At 36.5% G+C, this 17329-nt stretch overlaps 1 protein-coding gene and 1 pseudogene across 26 annotated transcripts in view; one reads left to right on the top strand and one right to left on the bottom strand.

Moving 5' to 3' along the window:
• LOC108583999 overlaps positions 1-4571 on the bottom strand; it is an 80262-nt pseudogene extending 75691 nt beyond the window's left edge.
• ZBTB20 (zinc finger and BTB domain containing 20) overlaps positions 1-17329 on the top strand; it is an 816756-nt gene that overhangs the window by 288572 nt on the left and 510855 nt on the right. The gene's annotated exons all lie outside the window — the stretch shown is intronic.

The following is a 17329-nucleotide window of genomic DNA, read 5'->3' as shown; positions in this document are numbered from 1 at the left end:
TAGAGAGGGTTCCATTCGATCTACACATACTTGCCTTATACAACCTGTAGGGCTGGAAGACATGCTCATGAGACAATTCCCAGTTTCAGATCTTAAGATGTTTTTATGATACCCTTGATTTTAGTGAAACCATAAAAAGGAGTAAAGTGCCTTCCGTCAAGTGGCACAGGACTATGTCTATTCTGATAAAACCTGAAGCTTAGTCCCTGAAGATGCTTTTGAAAGAGAATGCCACAAGACAGTTAAAGCACACCAGTAAAATCTCTAGGATGACTGTGAGGGCAGGAAGTAAAATGAAAGCACAGCACTGCAGGTGCTTTATTTTCACCTTTCTTCCACTTGGAAAGCAACTGTTCTCACTATTATCCTATAGTGCCTCCTACCCTTTGGTTTAACTGACCATGTAAGATGCATTGAATATGAGGGCTATCTGTTGTAATGACGTAATCTCGAATGTTCTTCTGCCTATGGAAATCTCAGATTGTTCTGATAATGCTGACACTTCTTACATTATGGCAACCATTCTTGAAGAGTTTTATGAATATTGAAAAAATATTAAACCACAGTGTTTGATATACTAGGGATTGCCATCTCCCCCATGAAGGCCTATGGCAAATCATCTTGTAAAACACATATTAAAATCCTAATTTTGTTGTAATTTCAGAATTTTTTGTTGTTGGTGATTTTTTTTTTTTTTTCTTGGAGTCTTGCTCTGTTGCCAGGCTGGAGTGCAGAGGTGTGATCTTGGCTCACTGCAACTGCCACCTCCCGGGTTCAAGCGATTCCCATGCCTCAGCCTCCCGAGTACAGGCGCACACCAACAAGCCCGACTAATTTTTTGTATTTTAGTAGAGATGGGGTTTCACCCTGTTGGCCAGAATGGTCTCGATCTCCTGACCTCGTGATCCACCCATCTTGGCCTCCCAAAGTGCTGGGATTACAGGTGTTAGCCACCGTGCCCAGCCATAATTTCAGAATTATATATATTGAATGTCCATAGTGATGAACACCTATAAAGTAGAAAACTCTTCAGTCCCGTTTTTGGAACCTGAAAGATTGGGTTAGTCCTTTATTCTGTTTTGTTGTTAAAACATTGTTTGAAGCCTCAGATTTCAACCTAGATATATAGAACAGCAGAGAGGGGATGATGTCTATTAGTGACATTGTAGTTGTAAAACTGCAGTTTGAACCTTTGCTTTATTTATGCACATACTATACTGTCATTTGCTCTGTGCCTTTATAAAAGTAATTGAAAAAAGTATTTATTCACTAGCCATTGCAGTCTTTTATAAAAGACTACCTTTGCTTAAGGCATGCTATATATTGCAGTGTGGAGTATTGGAGGCCATTAATAGAATGTTTGGAAATAGCTTGACCCCGAAAGATATCTATAGACTCAAAAAAAAAAAAAAAGGCCATAAGAAGTTACCTAAATTTCTCCCTAAATCAGCATGATGAATCGTAAAAGCATGTGGATTCTGAAACAAAAATGTTATTTTCTTACTCAAATTTTAGCACCTCCTCCACCAAATTAAAGGAAAGAAGGAAAGAAGAGAGAAAGTAAGGGAGGGAAACATGAGAAAAGAAAAGGAAGAAGGAAGGAAAGAAGATGAAGAGAGGGAGAGAGAGGAAAAAGGAAAGAAAGGAAAGGAAAGGAGAAAGGAAGAAAAGAAGGAAGGAAGGAAGGGAGGGAGGGAGGAAGAAAAGCAGCAGAAGGGAGAGAGGAAGAATTCTCTTGTCATGTGAAATGCTCTTATGAAATTTTTCAAACATTTTGTTTTTTTAAAAAAATTTCTCATCATACAACCTTGAAAGTTGACTGATTTACTGTAAGATGCATTAACTAAATGCAGTTTCTATTTTTAATAATGATAGCTCAAACTTCATGTGAGATCACACCAGTCATACAATGTAATTCAGTTTATGGTTTTCTTATGTACTTCAAATACTTGCAATATGTAGTTAATAGTACTTTTTTAGATAAGTAGTAGGACATCACAACAGTGATGTTACAGTGGGCTGGTGTATGTCAGTAAAGTAGATTCCACTAGAAAATGGAAAATACACGATATTTTGTATAATTTATCTAAAAATATTCATGACAAAGAAGTCTGTTTTACTTTAATGTCCAAAGTGATAAGATGCTGATGTGTCTGAATGAAGGAAAAGGGTGTGAAGCAAAGACTGTACTTTCTAAGCTGAAGAATGTTTCTGCACTGCACGGGTGTTCCTAGAGGGCTCAAATACAACTTTATGGTAGGAAATGTGCACTTAAGATTAGACTAGTAGCTCCTAAAGCAAATATGATGTCCATGATTTCTTTCAACATCACACACACACACACGCACACACACACACACACACGAACACACACACAAGTAGAAACTGCAGGTGCTTCCTTTTTATCGCACTATGTAAAGAGAAAATGTAAAATGGACAAGCTTTCGACAATCATTTTCTCTTCATCAAGCTGTTATTGTTATTTTAGTGAGTCCACTAAAAAGAATTATCTAGAGCTTCTTGTTTTTACTTCTTTGTGTTGTTGATGAATATGATTACCATTTTTACCTCCTGTATTTAAACCCCTCTGCCATAATCCCATATTCTGCCTAAAAGCCATGTCTGTGGGAGCTTGTTCCCTGCAATAGTTTTTAGGGATATGACTACATTTAAGCAGGTGCAGTAAATACAGTTTTGGCCATTTTTACGTTGTATCCAAGTGCAAAATGCCTAATATAATTAAACTGAGATTAATAGAGACTATTAGTAAAAATAAGCTTGTTTTATGAATGAAGACCTCACACTAATTCAACATAGCCTTTCTTTGACAAATGCACTGTATTCACTTATGTACCACAACATTGTATGCCTGAAAAGTGAATAAACATTTATGAGGCTACTTTCCAGAATTTTCCATTAATCGTCTTCTAATTCTTTTCCTGTGGCCAGCAAGAGGAATCTGATTTTATTTCTAAGTGGAACAAAGGGATTGGCCTAACACCACAAGGGATACTGATTGTTAGAAGCACAAGATATCTTTAGTTAATTTTGTTCCTGAATTGTTCTTGGTTCTTTTTCTCACTTTTAGAATTTAAAGCATCCTATTCAAAATGGCCACCATACAGGGGAGGTGGGAGAGAAGGAAAATAATAAAGAACAGTGGCAACTGAGTTGATTCTGTATAAATAAGCACATTTGCTGCATCTCTGTTCTGCAGTTTTTATGTCCCACTGATGAGAGAACTGGTTTGAGATGTAAATTGCTTTCCTTTGATTGAACCAGGGAGGAGATGTCATGTAACTCATCTCATCAGCATAGAGCATTGTGTGCCTTTGGTGAATTATAGTATAACGGAGCTAGTAAGAATTCCTTAACCTCTCTCCACAGCCCTGTTCCAGTGCTTAATAACCACCAAGGGGAAGTACTTCCCTACAGTTCACCTGACTACCTTCTGTGGTGTTAGCTTATTTATTCATATCCTGTGCTTAAATATTTTGTAAAGGATCACTGGAAAGTGCCAGTGTTTTACCTTGCCAGATACACCCTGCACATTAAAATATAAAATTGTGAGGAGGTTTAGTGTTTGTTTGTTTTAGGTAAAGAGCACTTAGAAGGTGGCTTTGGAAAGATGAGAAAGGTGATGAAGACGTGATCTCAAAGCAATATTTACCATAGTATATCTTACTTGTCAAGATTTAGGATAAACCTGTAGAAGCAGCTATGCATGAAAATGGAGGATGGGGTGGGAGTAGAGGTAGAAGTGGAGTGGAGGTAGGAGCTCCCTGTGATATCCATGAGATTATTTGCTGTATGAGAAAAGAATCAGGAAGTGGAGTGTGAAACAAAAGAACTGGAAATAGGCCTGCAATCAATCTAGCTTGGTATCTCAACAAACCAGTGACTTCTTTTTTTTTTTTTTAATATGTAAGAAATTCAGGGCAGATATTACAGCCCTATCATGACAGCACGGCCTTTTCTTCCTCCTCTTCTATTAAATCTACATTTTGAAGGTGGATGGTGCTGACTCATAAATTAAATTGGAGTAATACATACAGTGTATATATATTTCTGTCACTTTGTCTCAAATTAAACACGAACCTTCTCCCCTGACAAGATGATAGAAAAGTTAATTGCTCGCCCTGGCTTTAAATTGGAATTTGAATTTGCAAAATGCTAAAGGTTTATGAGATCTAAATCATGAGGAGCTTAAATTACATTCCTGTGATAAAATATTAATAAATCAATTAAAACATAAGCCGAGTATAATATTACTTTTTTTTGTAAGAACCTTGAACACAATAATTCATTAGGGTGTAGTGCAGTAACAATTATTGTATCTTTTTTTAATTTTCTTTTTATTAGTTTTTTTTGATAAATACATCATCAGATAACATTCCACATGGTGCAATATCATTACCCCAGTGCAGCTTCCAGAAATTCTGTTGTACCCCTAAACAAGAGCTCACAGGCTGAATTGTCTGCTCTTACTTATCCTTGTTAGCATCAGCTGCTTCTTTTACTGAAGGGGTATTTGCCTCTTGGGAACATCTGTTCAATGCCAACTCTGCCATTTTGTGGTTTCTGAATCTCTCTTCTAAAAATGGGCATAATCATAATAATACTACCTCAGAACTGGCATGAAGATCAAATTAGATAATGTATGTGGAAATCATTTGTAGGTGGTAAAGGACCATCAAATGTTAATTATTATTATCATAGATTGGGGAATTTTTATCTCTAGAAGGGCTCTTAGACATCACTTAGTAATCAACCCCCTCATTTTAAATATGAAGGATCAGAGAGGTCCAGAGAGGTTAAGCCACTTGTCTAATACCACACAGCTAGACAGTGAAACTGCTGAAACTAAACGTAAGACTTGTAAATCACACCTCAGGGTGTTTTTCACTCTTTGTACCCTAATGCCTCCTTAAAATAATGCTAGGAAGGTCACATTAAGTTTGGGTTATTTACTCTCTCCACATAACTTTCTCTTTGAAGCTGGTATTTTTCTGTTGTTGTTGTTGTTGTTTTGACTGACTAAACATTAGTTATTTTAGGGATAATTTTCTAAGGGGCCTGGTGGCACAAACACATATCCCCACAGCTGTCAGGAAGGGTTCATTTGGCTAAGGAGGCACTGCCTTCTCCTGCTGCTCCCCAAATGAAGACTCAGCGGTGTATCTTCCTCTCCTACAGGGTTCTGGAGGAAGCCTCAGATGAGGAGAGATAGTAGTTTTCCTTTTTAAATACTTCTGTCATGTAATGATGGATGAGGATTCACCCACCACGAATTGGATCTCCTTTACCTCCTTCTTGCTCTCTGGCCCTAGCATTTGGTTTACCTTCCCCTTTCTCCCAAGTTCCACATAAAAAGAACCATCTCCATAATACCTTTTCCAAAAAAATAATAATTGGAAATGAATAGATATTTCTTCCTTTCATGCTTAGAAAATGCTAGCTCAACACAATGTCAGCAGATCAGAGAATAAGACTGAGTACTAATCCTGTTTTTCCTGGTGACATGGGATATATCTGACAAGTTTTCATCATTCCTTCTTTGTTTTCCCTTCCCAAAAATAGAAACAACAAAATCAATCTATACTAGTAGTTTGAAGACCTCCTTTAAATAATTATGAAAGGTTCACAAATGATAAAGAGTTATACAAATGCTATATGATAGTAATCTGTGATCTTCTAAGAATAAGCTAAGGCAGAGTGGATAAGTTCTATGAGATCTATAACATTCACATACATAATTATTGCTTGATAGTGATGTGGTTTTTACAGAATATTCGATGCATTATGACCAAAGAAGATATGGTCTCTGTTGTAAAAAATGAAATTAGGATAAATTATTTTACAAGAGAAAACAGAAGAAGTTTAGACAAAAGGAAGCTGATTGAAGCAGAGAACCTATTGGAACTATAAGATTAGTCAAGAAAATTAACAAAAAGTAGATTTTAAGGAAACTAGATTCTATGGTGACATTTAGAAAAAAAGTGAAATGATTCATTGAATAAAATAATTATTGATCACAGTGCAGCAATATATACATTGTCAAATGTCATAACGCTTCAATTAAAAACATAGAAGTAAGCAAAATATACTTTTAAGAAGGCAAATGAGATTTGATGAAATCCAAGAACTTCACATATTAGATAGCCCTGCAGGGTATCAGTGATTAAATTCATTTTATGGATAAGGAAACAGATTCTGGGACGTTAAATGGTGAGCACAAAGACAGAGTCAGGATTCAAACCAGGTCTGTCTGACTCCAAAGCTGCTTTCTCTTTTCATTACTCTATGCAGTCTTTTGCAGCCAATTTGAAACCACAGAAAACATACCAAAGAAACTATACAAATGTACTGGAGAAGAGGAGGTGGGAAGACAGAAAGTGTTTTTTCTAGAGGCAGATTCACTGATGGCAATGAGAACTGAAATAGAAGTCAGTACTTTGGCTAAACCACTAGGAAAAAACATACAAAAGAATAATGAAAGTATTTATATACCTGCCCTGTGAGCCTCTATTATCTTTGATAGTAGTGTAATATTCTGTTTGGATTATCTTTGAATATTAAGGCTCTTATAATTTTCTAGTTGTTAGTATACAAAGTATTTTGACATGTATTATGTCATTTTCCACTCACAGAAAACTTATATTGCAAGAAAGGAAGTATTGCTATTCCTATTTTATAGATGGGAGAACTGACTCTTGGGTAGGCTAAATGATGTGTCGAAATTTTATTAATAATAACTAACAGAAAGAGCTTAAGAATCCAGAACTACTCACTCCAGTACATTTTTACCATGTCAAGTCACTTATTTGTTTCAGAAAATAGGAACTCATTGTAAAGATTTTCATCTTAAAGTTTAAAAGTAAACTGCTTAAACAGGTAACTAGAAAATGTACTTACAACAAATGCCTCCTTTTCCTATTACTCTTCTATTATAGAAAACAATGAGACATTGCAGAAGCTAATTTTAAAGATTACAGCAACTCAAACATAACTTTATTATTCACATGAGGTCATTTTACAGACACGAATTGGGTCCTCTAACTTCTTTTCCACATATACCATGTTATTTGTCATTCCACAATCAAAGTTTTAATTTATAACTTCATCTGGTAGTCTAAAGTTTAGTTTAGATTTTTAAAATCTCCTATTTAAATGCAAATATGCTTATGAGGGGAAATACAAATGGTCAATGAATGTGAATGCTGTAGTTGACACCTTACAAGGGATTAGTCCGGGTTTAAGGACAAGGATGGGCAAGGACTTGATTGAGAGAAGGGTTGGAGAGGAGCTAATAAGTGAAGTTTTGTTTTTGCCAATTAGGAGGCCATGGATGAAAAAGCAATGTAATACTGGCCCGTATGTGCCTGTGAAACAAACAAACAAAAAATGAGATGCATATAAAAAGCCTTTTCTTATAGAAGGCAGGCATAATCTCAAGTCAGAAACCATGGGTTATTATGAAATTTAGAACAGAGACAGTGTTTAGAGTATTTTAAATATAGGCAGGAGGCAGAACATCCAAAAGTTGATAGAATGACCCTGAGGGACACATGCTCCAGTTACTTACATGCAACAGGAAAGTGTGAGGCTATAGGTGGTCTGCTGAAGAGTTGCTAAGGCTTGTTCTACAACAGAGGATAACAGAGGAGCTAGCAGTGAATGAGGAATGACACCAGCCTGCCACATGTGCCAAAAGCAGGATGCATGGGTGGCAAGGTGGAGATGATAAACCACACCAGCTTTTGCCACTGTTGATCACCTTCAGGAGAAGAGAAATAAAGAAATATTAGATCATGATTTGGAAAATGTATAACAGGCAGGACTTTGTGCAAGCCCTTCGGAACTCCCACTAATCTAAATGGGGAAAACAGGACACTGAGAACACTAAGCAGAGCCATATCTCTTGAACAATGTGCACATTGAGTTGGTGAGAAAGGTAAAACATAGCAGGAAATATGGCACCAAAATGAAACTCCCTGACGTCCTCAGTTTACTTTGCCAGCCTCTTTCCTGCAGCAAACAGCTGATAGAATTAACTCAGTGAAAAATGAAAAATAATCAGAAAGGAACCTATATTGGACCCATACTTAGCTATCAGCTAAGCAAAGCTAATAGCATTAAACAAAAACAAAAGTAATGCAAAGAAACCAGATCAAAACATATACCAGAAGAATTTTACAAGGAAATAATATCTATTTTCCATACTAGCAAATAAATAGAAGACATTATGGCCTCTTTAAAATAAAAGGTCAAGGCCAGGCACGGTGGCTCACACCTGTAATCCCAGCAGTTTGGGAGGCTGCGGTGGGTGGATCACCTGAGGTCAGGAGTTCGAGACCAGCCTGGCCAACATGGTGAAACCCCGTCTCTACTGAAAATACAAAAATTAGCCGGGCATGGTGGCGGGCGCCTGTAATCCCAGCCACTCGGGAGGCTGAGGCAGAAGAATCGCTTGAAGCTGAGAGGTGGTGGTTGCAGTGAGCCGAGATCGCACCACTGCACTCCAGCTAGGGCAACGGAGCAAGACTCTGTCTCAGAAAATAAAATAAAATACAATAAAATAAAATGTCAAAAACTAGATAAACAGGATCAAATAAGTGATAAGACAAATACGGAGAAATAAAATTGTCTGTGAGAGAGCAAGAAGGAAATGGAAAAAGAAAATAAAACTGTAATGGGACCAAAAGCCATATAAGAAGCAAAAAGTTGGGAGAGGAAGGAGAAGAACTTCTACTGATATTACCAGAATTGTGAATAAGAAAATTCAAGCAAATAAAAATTTTAAAAACAGTTTTTATATGATATGAAAAAGTGATCATTTTGATTGGCAACTCATATCTCAGACAAAAATAGTATCTCCAAAAAGTAAGAGCTCATGAGAATTGATAAGAAAAAAGACTAACAACTTTTTAAATTAATTTGTTGCTTAAGAGGCATTACAGAATTTACAGAAAATAAGTATGTATAGATATAGATAAAACAGTGTTCAGAGGAATATCCATATCTTTAAACACGACTGTTACAGGAAAAAAAATAATTATAAACGTATTACCATTCATCTCATGAAGTTGGTTAAAAGAACAAAAAACAAATCTGCAAAGTAGAAAGAAGGAATTGATAAAAAAAAAAAAAAAGTCAGGAGTTAAGGAATTAGAAAATAAAAAAGAGACACACTAATAAATCAAAGAGTTGGTTGTTTCAAAGAGAATAACAGAACAATAAACAAACCAATATCACATGATTTAATTACTAAATGAGAAATCCCACAAATGTACAAAATTACAATACAATGGGGAAATAACCAGAGAAATGGAGGAAATTGAAATGATTATAATGAATACCTTATATATATTTATGTGTGTGTGTGTGTGTGTATATGTGTATATATATATATGGGAAAAATTTGAACATAAGGGATAAATTTTAGGTAAATATAAATTACAAGAAAAGACTCAAGAGAAATACAAAAGAAATTCAGAAAACTTCTGGACTATCACTAAAATAAATAAATTTTGTGTGTGTGTGTGTGTGTGTGTATATATATACCTGTGTGTGTATTTGTTAAATGAAAAAATCAGTCAACTTTGTAAAGAGACAATTTTATTTCTTCTTACCTCTTAAATATGTTCCCAAATTTTTTCCATTAGCATTGAATAGTCAAGAAAACATCACACTAGAGTTTCTGTTCTTTCTTCCATCAGTAGCTATCTTGTCTCAGTGATTTGCTTTACTGAGTCACGTGGAGCCAAGTAGAGATACAGGCTGCCTCGGCATCCCTCACACAGATTTCTTCTGCCTTTAGGGGAGCCACCTAAGAGAGTTTGGGTAGACAGGATAATGAAAACAGCCCTGGTTTCTGGGCTTTGTTCTTCTTATATTGCTCCCTTAAACTATGCAGCATTTACAGCCATTGCTTTGTGACCTTATTTTTTTTTAATCTCTCAACTGAGACATTTGGACTAGGTCACTGGTTCATTTCTTTTCCCTGATAAGTGTGCCTATCCACAGAATTTCGAGGCTACACCATCTTCCCAAACATCCTCTCTCCACCTGGATCTTTAGGTCATGGGTTAGATCATTTTAAATTTCTTCAGCTCTAACATTCGACAGCCTCAGGGAACATACAGTTTTAAATTGAACACAAGCCTCAGAAAGAATGATCATTATTATGAGAAGCAGAACACAGTGATTACACTTTGACTCTGGAGCCAGACCACCTTAGTTCAAATTTTAGCCCCTTTATTTACATAATGCAGGACCTTGGGCAAGTTACTTAACCACTCTGTGCTTTAGTTTCCTCATCTGTAAAATGGAGAAAAAAATAGTAATCACTGTAAATAGTAGTCACTAAAAAATAAAGGTTGTTATGAAGGTTAAATGTGTGTATAATGAATGTGAGCTATTACTATGTTTCTTACTAGTTATGATGAAGTATCTCAGCACAGAGATAAACACACCACCTATCTTTTATCTACTCGCTATGAAAAATCCCGTTTATATTTTGGTCATGGTTGAAATATCAACTTTTTCCATGTGAACCTATAATCGGGTCCATTATTCTGCCATAAAGTAGTAGTTATGAATGTTGCTATATGCAGGATGTTTGGGGAAAGATTTCCTGATTTCGGCTGGGCGCAGTGGCTCACACCTGTAATCCCAGCACTTTGGGAGGCTGAGGCAGGCAGATCACTTGAGGTCAGGAATTCAACACCAGCCTGGCAAACATGTTGAAACCTCATCTCTACTAAAAATACAAAAATCAGCCAGGCGTGGTGGCAGGCATCTGTAGTCCCAGCTACTCAGGAGGCTGAGGCAGGAAAACAGCTTGAATCCAGAAGGCGGAGGTTGTAGTGAGCTGAGATCGCGCCACTGCACTTCAACCTGGGCAGCAGAGCAAGTCTCCGTCTCAAAAAAAAAAAGATTTCCTGATTCTACTGCCTTAATTTGGAGCTGTTTATTAAGCATCTCTTATCAGATCCTCAGTAGAGGAGATGATTAAAATAAACTAGGGGTTCACTTGATCCGAGCTAGGCAATTATTTTTTCATATTTTCCTTGTAAAGTTTTTTTGCTATGTATGTGTATATAATCTGTGACCTAGGGACAACTACTTTCTTTGAAAACCATAATAACATGGAAAGTATAAAATTATGTATTTACTTAACAATACAAAGCATATATCATTTTCCTTTAGTGGCAAAGTTGAGGATTTAATTAAAAACAAATCATATTTTAATAATTTAGCATATAAATATCAACTGTCAATTAGAAAACAATACACAAAACAATCACTGCATACAGTTTCAGGTAAGACTTATAGTTTGCTATGCCTTTATTCTCTTTGGTAGAAAGCATTTTAATGATTTACTCGTGGTCACAGAGGAAGTGTATCCAAGGTACAATTAAATTTCAAAATATTGAACTAGCTTATATAGAGCCAATTTTATCTTGAATTTATAAACAGTTGTATTGTATAGAGTCACATAAAGTATCAAAGATTGCCTTGCTTGTATATGGAAGATAAAAGCCAGGTTCTTACACTTAAAAGAAATGTTGATTTATGTTGAATTTCAAAAGAAATGATTAGATTATCCCTGTTGCCTAGTTAGCACAATTGTCTTATGTGCTCTGACCTTGGTTTATTAAAAAAAAAGAAAAAAGAAAAGAAAACATTGCTTTCCTAGGGAACCAGGGACTCTCTCAATACTTATCATGTTTATATTTTTACATGAAATTTAATATTTTGAAAATGTATGAACCCAACATGACTACTTTCTCTACAGGTTTTACGTTGGGCTGTTGCCATCTGTGGTTGTGAAGCCAAGTGTTCTGCTGGGGCAGAATAATCAAATCAAAGTTAATGGGGTGACCATCTAAGCAGGGCTCTTTGTCATTAAGGTCCACTCTTGTGATAGTAGCACATTATCCTGCTGATTGGATTTGTAGGAAGGCATCCACCTGTGGCCCACATTGGCAGAGAAGAGACTTACTGCAGAGGCAGCCCTGGCGAAGGAGAAGCAGGAGGTAGCCGTCCTGGGCAGCAGATTCTTTTGCTGAAAAGCCAAAGCGTGCAGGACAGCATAAGCAATATCAGTAGATGGGTGATTGACATATTATTTGGTTGATTTAGGTCCCAAAGTAAAGTAACCAAAGGCAGAGGATTAGAAACTGTATCATTAGAGAGGAATGACTTGTCTTGAGCAGGGAAAAAGCAACTACATGTAGAGACACTGAGCCAGCTGATCAGACAAAATTTAAGCACGTGGGGCCCTTTACCTCCATCTCAGGAGTGATTTTTCTCTGTTTGGACGAGAGCTATTGTAAGAATTTCCATGTCTGTTGGGGGCACAGAGGTTCTCACAGACTATGGTAAACACGATTTGGCTCACACGCTCTCATAATCAGGCTGACTTGCACTGAAACAGAGAGTGCTCTATAGCGGTGCCAGGCCTCTAGCAGTACCAACTGTTAAATAATAAACAGGCCCTGTTTGTTGGCAGCCTCTTCTCCTCCTGCCAACATGGAGTGCCCATTTTCTGGGTTTACCTGCCCGCATGTGTTCAGACACTCAGAACAGTGTGTGTGTTGTGTGAGTTGGTGGTGGCATGGAGGCATCAGTCTACATCTAATCTGCTTAGTTTATTATTCTCCCAGGACCTCGGGTGAGCTAGCAAACACGCAGGGCTCTGGCAGCACGAACAATGGCTATGCTGTCATTCTAGATAATATTACAGGCTTTGCAGAGTGCATCAGCTAATTGTTTTTCTTATGTTCGTTTTCGCTTCTTCATATTCTCTCTCTTCCTTTGATTTGGTTTGGAGGAAGTGGGGATTAGGAAGCGTAAGAGTGGTTCTGTCAGTTAGATGCATTACTTCCGGAGAGCTAGAAAGTATTTGGGTTGTTTGATTTTAATGCAATATGTATATAGTTAATTCACATTGATAGTGAGCCACACATTCAGTCAATCAACAAGTACTTACTGAAGGCCCACAGGGTGCAAAGAACCCTGGACTAGGTGCTTAAACTTGACTCCATGTGCCTTACTGTGTTATTGCACAAGTGCTGGGGTAAGGTTGGAGTTTTCCCAGATTCCAGGTACCGAATGACTACAGTAGATTATGAAAGAGCAGTTCAGGTGAGAGTCAAGCTGGAAACACACACATGCAAACCTCAGAAGAAAAAAGGATTCCTTAAAGTCCTCTATTTTGTCATGGAGACTTTTTTCTCCATTTCACTCGTCCCACGAAATGGCCCTTGATAATCTCAGTTTTATATTGCATTTTTGGCCAAAGGAATTTCATATGTTTCACAGATGCAATAATTAAAAATAGACTCTCTTAATTCCTATAAACCATCTTCATCCCCCACCCTCCCAGCAAAGCCTCGGATAAATAGGCCGTGATACCAATCTCCAGGAGTAGGCTTTTGGTTGATCAGTGTAAATGAGGAATATTCAAAGTTGGTAATCAGGGATATGGGGTATTAGGTGGGGAGGGTAACTGTGAAGCATAAAGTGTTTTTTTTTTTCTCATGAACCAATTCTAAAGGTAAGGTCCCAACTCTGAAGTAATGACAGTATCCCTGGAGTAACTTTCTTCCAAGGTGACCATTGTGAAAAATAGCCCTTGTTAGAAGGCTATAGATTTGTTTAAAAAATTAATCCCATTCCTTTATAATCATAGCTCCCACATGATGAAGCTATTAATTGGTTGGGGTACTAAAACCATTTGCTTGAGTGAAATGAAACTTCTCCTTTCTCAGATCACTAAATATACTTTAACTGTGGAGTAATCATTCAGTTTCTTGGACTAAGATATTTTTAGATCAAGAGTAAATATTTGAATTAAGAACTCTGGTGACAGCACCGGGAGTGTTTCAGAAAGTGAGGATGGTAATCTCATATTCAGTCTAATTTTCCCTGAATTCATGCCTCAACAGTGTGTAATGAATACGCTTTTGGTGGAGTCATTTTCCTTTTATGAGAAATGCAAGGCCCCATCTTCTTATTATCTTTTAAAAAAGATTTGTCTGGTTTGTAGTGTCAGAAGTGGTTTTAAAAATCCAGGCAGTATTGAATTCACACAGAATGGTTCAGAAAAGCCTGGGAGTAAAATTCATAGAGAAACAATTGTTTAAAAAGCAACTAGCATTGTATAGCAAAATAATGAATTTGTATTCTTTATAGTCTCCTGTTGGATCCATATCCCCTTGTCATTGAGTTCTCAAAGGTTTCATCCTAAAGAACTATGCTCAGATTGATTACCCTTCATCCAAGCAATTTTGCCTGTTTGCTCTAGACCTCCTCCTAACTAGCAGGTCTCAGTGCCCTCACCAGGACACTCCCCAGACTGGCTCTAGGAGAGTTCTCATTTCTCCCTAAGTCAGGCTGCTTGCAGCTAGTATCAAACACAAGCTCACCTACGCTCTCGAGTTTTCAGCATTTAGTCTGTTGTGGATGGAAAAGTAGATACCCAAACTCTTTAGAATTGTGTCTAAAAAGAATAAAGAGACTTTGAGTGAGGGCCTGAGGAGCAAGCTCTCTGAGGAAGCAAGCTCATCAGTGTGGTGAATTCTTTCAGCTGCTTGACTGCTTTGTCTGTCTTCAGTGTTCAGTGAATTGCATTTTGATTTCATACACATGCATGCAAATACACACCCTCACACACACACATTATATAGGTATATGTAAGTGTGTATACAACCCTATTATACTCCCTCTAATATGTATGTCTCTAACATACATATCTCTTGTGTGTTTATCTAACCACCTTATCTATATCTCTGGTAACTGTCATTGTTCCCAGTGATTCAGAGGTTAAAATCTATGAAAATAAGCAGCATCTTTTGAGTACCTATTTAAGCACCCACATACCTGGAAGTCTTCAAGGTGCTTATAAATTTCCATTAGACTCTTAATTCACATGGTCAAGACAAGTGCAGTTGAGGACCAATGTAGCATATTAAATTATTACTCATTAGCAAAACTTTCACTGCCCGATTTAGCGTTTTGCATAAGAATGTATTTGTTGTATTTAATAGAAAATATGTATATAGTTACAGTAGACATTGGTTGTTGTTAAAATGGGATTGCTGGAATAGCGCTTAAACAAAAGAAATAGTACTGACCTATTAGAAAAATTAATTATAAAAGAAAAATAATGGATTATAGTTGCAGGTAATGGTTTTGGGGACACTGCTGGTTGAAATTCATCCTGAGGCTTATTTACAGTTGCATAATTAGAGCTTTTGAGAATTCAGCAGCCTTGATTTATTTACAGGGGTTCATATAGCATTTGAGTCAGGGGTGAGGTGAGGCACAGAGGTGGGTAGGGGACTTATTGCTTTACATTTAAGTTCTATAGAATTTCGCATTTCTGTTTTGGGGAAGAAAGAATTGTCTCTAGAGAGAGAGCATCAGGTTCTTTAACAAGATTTAATAAATTTGGGACCTTGTATTGATCAAACTTCATACTAGATCAGATAACAAAAAATTGAATATGGCTTTGCACTAGAGGCTATTTTATTTTCTATGCTGCCAATGAACTAAGTTTCTATAATTTTCCTTTCACTACTTGAAATTTTAATTTATCCATCAGATGTTTATTGGTACCTACTGTGTATTTAGTACTTTACTAGCCACTTGGGATCCATCAGTGAAAAGATAAGTAACTCATGTATATGTTAGCAGATGATTAGTGCACAATTCATTTATGAATGACCCATAAAAGAATAAGTTGATAAATTCGATTTCATGAAAATTAAAAACTTCTGCTGTTTGAAAACATTATTAAGAAAATGAAAAGGTAAGCCACAGACTTTAAGAAAATATTTGCAAAGAATATATCTGATAAAGAACTTATATCCAGAAAATATAAAGAACTTTGAAAACTCCATAATATACAACATATTATTTAAATGGGCAAAAGATTTGATCAGGCACTTCACCAAAAAAAAAAAAAAAAAAAAGGAAAAGATGGTATATGAGCACGTGAAATGATGCGCAATATCAATAATCATTAGGGGAAGGCAAATTAAAACCATGAGACACTATTACACATCCTTTAGAATGACTGACATTTAAAAGACTGAGCATAGCAAGATTTTTGAGGATATGGAGAAACTGGAAGCCTCATAAGTTGCTGGCAGTAAAGTAAAATGGTACAGCCACTTTGGAGACAGTCTGACAGTTTTTAAAAAGTTAAACATGTATTTACTATGTTATCCAGCCATTTCATGCCTACATGTTTACACAAGAGAAATGAAAGCTTTTTTTTTTTTTCTTTTTTTTTTTTTTTGAGGCAGGGACTTACTCTGTCAACTAGCCTGGAGTGCAGTGGCATGATCATAGCTCACTGTAACCTCAAACTCCTGGGCTCAAGTGATCCTCCTGCCTCAGCCTTCCCAGTAGCTGGGACTATACGTATGCACTACCACTCCCAGCTTTTATATATATATATAAAAATATATATATTTATAAATATATATAATATATATAATAATATATATATTTATTAATATATATAATATATAATAGATATTATATATATTTATAAATATATATATATTTATAAATATATATATATATATATATTTATATATTTTTACCCAGTAGTTTTCTTATGCAACCATAGATCTATTTTCTGTCACTACACAGTAGCTTACATTTCCTAGAATTTTATAAAAATTTGAATTCTATTATAAAAATACAATCTTCTGTACTTGTTTTGTCCTTCTCTCACTCAGTATATTGACTTTGAGATCCATTTATGTTGTAGCACATATCAATAGTTCACCATTTTTATTGCTGTATAGTATTCCACTGTATAGATATACTGTAATTTGTTTATCCATTCACTTAAGGATGGGCATTTAGACTGTTTACAATTTTTGACAATATAAATAAAGTAGCAATGAGCATCTGTGCACAAGTCTTTATAAAAACATGGTGGGGCTCAGTGGCTCACGCCTGTAATCCCAGCACTTTGGGAGGCCGAGGAGGGTGGATCATCTGAGGTCAGGAGTTCAAGACCAGCCTGGCTAACACGGTGAAACCCTGTCTCTACTCAAAATACAAAACAAAAATTAGCTGGGTGTGATGGCGGGCACCTGTAGTCCCAGCTACTCGGGAGGCTGAGGCAGGAGAATCACTTGAACCTGGGAGGCGGAAGTTGCGGTCAGCCAAGATTGCACCCCTGCACTCCAGCCTGGGTGACAGAGTGACACTCTGTCTCAAAACAAACAAACAAACAACAAAAATAAAAACATCTGCTTGGCTGGCCATGGGGACTTATGCCTTATAATCCTAGTGTTTT

Source organism: Papio anubis, chromosome 2 (genome assembly GCF_008728515.1).
Source record: "Papio anubis isolate 15944 chromosome 2, Panubis1.0, whole genome shotgun sequence".
Classification (NCBI taxonomy): domain Eukaryota; kingdom Metazoa; phylum Chordata; class Mammalia; order Primates; family Cercopithecidae; genus Papio; species Papio anubis.
The sequence above is the reverse complement of the archived record's forward strand: the minus strand, read 5'-3'. Positions and strand labels throughout refer to the sequence as shown.